This window comes from Helicoverpa armigera, chromosome 20 (assembly GCF_030705265.1).
Source record: "Helicoverpa armigera isolate CAAS_96S chromosome 20, ASM3070526v1, whole genome shotgun sequence".
Classification (NCBI taxonomy): Eukaryota; Metazoa; Arthropoda; class Insecta; order Lepidoptera; family Noctuidae; genus Helicoverpa; species Helicoverpa armigera.
In genome coordinates, this window is record NC_087139.1 from 844,012 (window position 1) to 850,981 (window position 6,970).

Genomic DNA, 6,970 nt, shown 5'->3' on the forward strand with positions numbered 1-6,970 from the left:
GAGAAAATATTCAAAAAATTTTCAGTATAATACCATGTAGGTTGTACCACGTGACGTCGAATGGTGCAATTCTATTGGTGGTTATTTGGGTCGGAAAAATAATCATGAAAAAACCCTAACCCCTACTCCATGTGCAGTTGAATAAAACAGTAGTTTTAATCTTTCTAATTTAAAAGGCCCTTAAATCATTCGATAAAGTCGAAGCGTAGTTTAATATTTACGAGTACATACACAAACAAGTCCGTTCATCACAGAATTTTATTTATCATCAAAAAAATACTGTTTTTTTCTTCAGATGAACCGGAACACGGTTCTTATTAATATTGACACTAGTTGTTATATAATAAAGGTCAAGCTTGATATTAATAATTTAATTACTGGTTGATGTAAAAAACTCTTGGTCAATATGGTTCCATAATGTTTTGAATGATTCGACAAGATGATTATAGTGTTTTTAACTGACTTTTTTTTGTTCATTAAGTACAAAGGACGGTATAGCTTTTGTATTTATATAAAAAAAATTGTTACGACTAGGAACAAGTACCTACCTAGTCTTTTTTTTTTTAGCGACGTAAAATCATCAAATGACCAAATGACCCCTCCCGCTGTGGGTTAGCAGCGGTGAGGGAGTGTCAGACTCTTACTGACTAAAATCGTCGTGTTCCGTCATAGGCCTTTTATGTACCAGGGCCGCGGTAACTCTTTCGAACAACCCTAGTCTAAAATTATTTTTTGTCATCGTGAGAGCTGCAGATTTTAAACACCTAACAAGCCCTAGTGTCAGAGTTTTTTCTAATCCGCCTGACTGCCTCTGACATGGATTATAGTGTATGGTAAAATGTTATATTTCTTTACAATCATTACTTCACTATCACTACATAGTATAAAACAAAGTCGCTTTTTCTGTCCCTATGTCCCTTTGTACGCTTAAATATTTAAAACTACGCAACCGATTTTCATGCGTTTTTTTTATCAGATAGAGTGTTTAAAGAGGAAGGTTTATATGTATAATAACATCCATTAAATAGTGGGTAAATACTGGTAATCCCGTGCGAAGCTGGGGCGGGTCGCTAGTAGTATTATAAATGCGAAAGTACCTCTTTGTATTTCAGTGGGTAAGGTGGTAATATCATACAATGTAGTAAAGCTGTCATCTAGTCTCCAATGACTGAATTATAAATAATGAGTTTTATTGGTTTCCTAGTAAACTGTTACTATACGGATCGATAGCACTAGGCTAGTCATTACATAGTAGCCCTAGGTTTACAGGTTAGATAAAGTGTGTGAAAAAAAATCGCTTTAATAGTCATCTACTCTATACATATAGTTTCGTTGTTCGACTTGAATCTCCTCTAAAACATGCCATGTTGTCATGGCTATTATATCAATCTTGAAATTCAAGCATGCTCATAAAAATTCCATGTTCTCAACTTCTCTTCAGTGGTTGAACCCGCAAAAAATCTAAATGAACCCAAATAAACAGTAACCTTGCTGAATTCACATTGTTCCATCGAACACGTAATTTTTTTATCAAATCGACCAAGTAGTTTCTGAGATTAACACAATGAAGCAAACTTGACAAATAAAATTTTCAGCCAACCTATACCGAATATTAGTTTAGATAAATTCAAATTTTTCATTTTACTAGCAACCTACCTAAAGCATACTATTTTTCAATAAAAACTACATCAAAAATCACAAAATAAACATAATAATATATGTCCCAAGCAATTACCTATTGTAATGTAAGTAGGGGCTCAAGATGAGCCCAAGCGAGGCGTTTTATCCAGACATGCAGATGAAAGGGACGGTGGCTTATTATATTTATATATTTATTTTTTAATATACCGCCGTTCCATGAAAAAGGGGCTGTATAATGTTGTTGGTTATATGAAATTACTTGCAGTGTTGTGTCTGTCTGTGAATTTTTGATGGGGTTAAATTTCGTTTTTGAGGTTAGAAGCTGACTTTAGAGGGGTTTTGTTCGTAGTATCGTAGGGTAAGTTTGTCGAACGAGTTGTTTTTTATTAAGCTTATATCATACTTTGCAATCAGCCTGAGAAGTCTAATGAATATTGTGTTTTCGACGGCCTTTATAATTTAAAGGGTTCTTCTTCTTCTTTCGTGTCTGTGAGACTACACTTTGTCAGCCCAATATGCCGCCACAGCGAGAACCCATTTAAAGGGTTTACAGTGTAACATGTATTGTATTTTTATCTCTATGAGCGCTATTTAAATTAATTTTCATTTAATAAGTACATCTACCATTAATATGAGGTGAAAACTAAAGTTTTCTGCAAAAAACTATACTAACACTTTTAGTTTAATATAAAAGAGAGATAAATATCAGTGTCATTTCCAACCATTTATCACAAAATTAATGAAAATATGGCAAAAATATATAAAATCACAATTCACCCACCCCTTCAAAAGGCATTTCATACTCAATTCCCAAGACCGAATCATTTGAATCTCTTCTAAAAATCTCGAAAATGTGGAGGAACGAAAATATTCAAATTCTAAGAGAGCGTCCATTATTTCTGGGGCTCGCTAATTTCATGATAAATCTCAGGGGATTACGCTTCGAGAAGCGCTAATTATGTTTTTATACGTAACAGACGAGAATTCTTGCTGAGTTATTGGAAGGTGCCAATGTTACGCCTTGAGTCGGTAGCTTGATGTTTTGATAGTTTCGTAAAAAGTGGCAAAAACGTATCTAACAGGTTTGAATTGATACGTGATTGATATGTGTTTTCAATTCAGAATCATGTAGAAAATTAGTTTTGATAAGCCTGTACAGCGACAGTACATGACTATTCCAATCTATAGGCGTGGCAAAATTCTGACCTCATAATTCAAATGATTAACTTGAAATCAATCGTTGACTAAATAAATGCCATACTTTAAACTTTGATATTGATGTCAATACTCTAATTAAATAGTCTCAACGAATACCCTTTGTAATTTTTTACTGTATCATTACTCAATTACCTTAAAAAACTACAGTAAGATAACAATTTATAAATAACCTCATATTTGAATTGCCACTCAAGTCTACTGTTCTTTACATCACCAGAGGTACCATCTTCCCAAGTAACTAAGTAAGTATAAAACAGCACATTCTCAAACATAACCCTTTTCTCTTAAATATTTGTTTTCCATTTCAAGTTCACTGTCAACGAAGGGGGAGATTCCCATGGGCGTTAATTTTATGACTATTTACTCGGTTGCGTTTAACTTAATGAAAAGACAGGTGTTTTACGCCTGTACTAAACAGTTTAGGAAGGTTTTTCTCATGGGGGTATGAGGTAACTACATGTGTAGTAGCCCTTATATTTGGACTACAGATAGAAGCAGTTTTAGGCCGATTTAAAATCTTTATGTAATTTTTGCTTTGCATTTATGTGTTTACAGTACAGGCAGATTTTATTTTGAGTGCTATTAAGTTTAATGACTGGTGATTTTTGCCAGTATTTTGAGGTCATTTGAGTGACAATTTAAGAAATCTGGCGGCAGAAGTTTGGTGCTTCAATTTGAAGATTGAGTGATACATAAGATAGGCATACGTAACTGAAATCTTATATCTGTTAGTCCAAATAAAATAGCCTGATAATTTCGAAGCTTAACTTAAAGTGTTCACAAAGTTGTTAAAGTAAAGTCTTTTGATAGAAATAAACGGTGTCCAAGGAGAGATAATGTTAAACCCTTGGCATATGACGTCGTAAAGGAAATAATTCACTGCATCTAAATAACAGTGAACCCTTGGACCCTCGTGGGTGCAATAAAATGTGACGGAGGGGGCGTCAAAGGGTTGCCAGTAATGTATCACCGAATTCCCTGAAATTCGTTCACGATGACACATGGCGTGAAATTAACTTTTTTTGGTGCAGTACTTTGGAATTTTTGGTATGAAGAACGATCATAATAATGTTATGAATCATAAGAGAACATCTATATCTTTCGCAATAAGCTGAATGAAAAGGTTTTTTTTACCAACTAGACCGGTATTAATGGTTTTAAAAATAACGTCTATACCAATATTGCACATTCAAAATTGATTTTGTTTGTTACCTAGCATTTCGTGTTAAACGGTTGAACCGACTGAGATAGGTATAGTATGTTTGAAACAAATATAGCGCATTTTCATTCAGATACGAAACGTAGATCTCTTCATATTTCGGACAAAGTCCGAGGTCCGAGCTAAGATCTGGTTCTTCAATAAGTTTACAAGAATACAATCCCTACTTTTATTACAGGGCATTTTAAAACAAGAAACTTGCAAATAATTTCCTCTGCAGTGTCTTATCTTTTACAGTTTCAAAGAAACTCGAGTTAGCGACAAATTACTTAAATGCTGAAATTATATTCGCAACAAAAAGTTTGGCAATTAAAGTCTGAAGTTGTAACTCGGTCAAGAAATCGTAGTTAATTGAAGAAAAATGTCGAAACGAACCGTTACTGTGACTTTGTTAGTGAAATATTGAAAGGTGTGAAAATGTTTAAACTAATAGATATTATAAAGCTGAAGGAAGAGTTTGATCGGGCGCTTTATCTAGGGAACCACTTGACTGAATTTTAAAAAAATGTGTGTTAGATATTCCATTTATCGAGGAAGAATATAGCTACTTTCAATCCCCGTGTGTGAAGCCGTTATCACAGAAGATGCGACTGAAACGCTAGCAGAACCTGATCAATAATAGGTTATGACTAACAAGAATTTCTTTAGATTTGTGTTACATACTTTGTGTCAATTTTCATCGAAAACTCTAGGTACAGTTTCTTTTACTTGAAATAGTAACAAAAACCCAGCAACCAAACTCAAGTATGTATGTAGTTACTTTACAAAGAAAGGTTTATCGACGACTTATACCCTTACAAAAACCAATTATTTTGGCTGTTATATACATATTCTAACAAAAACGTAACAGCGTCTAGACTGAACTGGCCTAAATTTAGGTCTATGACCATAAGTAATTATGGTTCAATGCCGAAGTTTATGCGTGACGAAAATCACAAGAAATTACCTTCACTCATAGACTGCCTTAGTGCTTTGTTTAAATAGGTATAAGATGTAGATTTTTTATGTTTTACTTAACTCTATATATTTTTTAAGGTACTATGTAGATTTTTCTAGCAGTTATGAGCTTACATCCAGCACTTCATGGGTTATTAATCCTATTTCAGTTTTCATTAAATCGTGTCAATAATGCATTTACTGAAACCTGAAAAGGCTTCCAATTGGTTCACCGATCGATCAGATAGATAGACATAAGTAAATAGACATAGGTAAGTCAATATTTTTCTATTTTGCGTTACATTATCAAAGATGAGTATTAAAACATCTGCATAAGTAGAGCACTCGAGAAGAAGGTTCCGCAAATTACGCTCATAATATACCAAAACATTTTAACACTGATCTATAATAGTTCCATCCAAACGAAAAATCATTCAATTTATGAAAATAAAACATTGCTTTACTTTGGTTTATGAATAAAGTATATCAGACTCAAAGTGACCTGTAAATATGACACCTATATTTCTGTTTCCATTTTAATTGAAAACCTTTCAATATTTAAGGCAACACTGCTCTATATCTAAAACAAGGCCCAATCAAGTCCATTTATCAAATTCAAAGCTTCATATTTCAAGAATAAATAGTAGTTTTGTACCCAATAATAAATGTCGAGTATTACCTAATAGTTACTTTACCAAAGGTCGATACTCGATACATTTTTAAATGTCATTCCAAACTTGACCTTCAAAAATCGATCTCAAATCGAAGTTTAACAATAATTAACTCTATTCTTCGCCACCGGATATTTTTTCTTCAATGACAATCAGTTTGAAAACACAATAGCGGTAAGTCATTATTTTTTGTACTCGCACCGTAAGAAAAAAAAAGTAAAACAAATGATTGTTAGAAAAAAAATCGACAAACTACCTAATTGATTGCAATAAAAAAATATGCTTTTTAAATTGACATGGTGGTCAGTTAATAAATAGATTAGATTAAATGTGTAGATAATTTTACATTAGCTAAAAAATAATTGGCAGCAGTGATTGATCCAACATGATACTTAAGAATTTTAATTAATTTCCAGTCCACGGTTCCAATTCGCAAAACATGTCTTGTCATAATTGCAATTAACTATCGATTTTTAATTAGGCATCTATATCATCAGTGAGTCGGACTAATAAATTATTAAATGAGGATTCATTTATAATATCTAGACTATCATCAATTTGGAATCAAACTGTATCAATAAATTAATTTATTCCAATGGCTTTATGTTTATTCATAGAACTGTTACATTAGTTATAATATTTTCTTATTAACACCAGTTGATTTCCTATTGAAATTATTCCTATTATTATAGAACATTTAGGTATATAAGTAGACAAATAAAATTATTGTCTATAACTTACTTGCTTCTAAATCCCACAAAAAAACCAAAACCATTCACGAGTTCACACCTGTACATTCATTCACAAAAACCATTAAAAACTGTCGACACTCGATCCACTGAGCATCCAAAAATCACAGAACACACAATTCTTTTCACAGTTTCCAAAAATCCAACGAATGAAAATTTTTCGATAATTTTCTTCGATCGCGAAAATGATTTTCGTCGAACGCTTTCGTTCGGGGAGAGAGCGTCGACACAACGCGCGTCGTCGACTGCCCGATGGGGACTGAAGTCCGTAGCGATACCTGCAACGGCACGCACACAAATGCATTCCACGCATACACAAAAGCGAGAACTTGCGCTTTAAAGCTCTGTCTCCACGTGCCGTTTTTTGTTTTATTTTTTGTTTTTTTAGTTAAACATTCGACACGTTGGTAGCATCTGTAAATTATGGTGTACACAAAAACGTGAGGGTTTCTGTAGCACTTCCGTAAAGTGGTTTATGGAGGTCTTAATTTTGCGGCAGATTGAGACGTTTTGTTTTTCGTGACGTGTGACTCGTG

The 6,970-nt window shown here is 33.4% G+C and overlaps 1 protein-coding gene across 1 annotated transcript in view; it reads right to left on the reverse strand.

The window, feature by feature from the left end:
- LOC110372518 (nephrin) overlaps positions 1-6,705 on the reverse strand; it is a 233,021-nt gene extending 226,316 nt beyond the window's left edge. Inside the window, exon 1 of the mRNA XM_064039836.1 lies at positions 6,427-6,705. The gene's annotated coding sequence lies outside the window, so the exon portion shown is untranslated. The remainder of the gene's footprint in view (positions 1-6,426) is intronic.
- Positions 6,706-6,970: the final 265 nt, after the last annotated feature.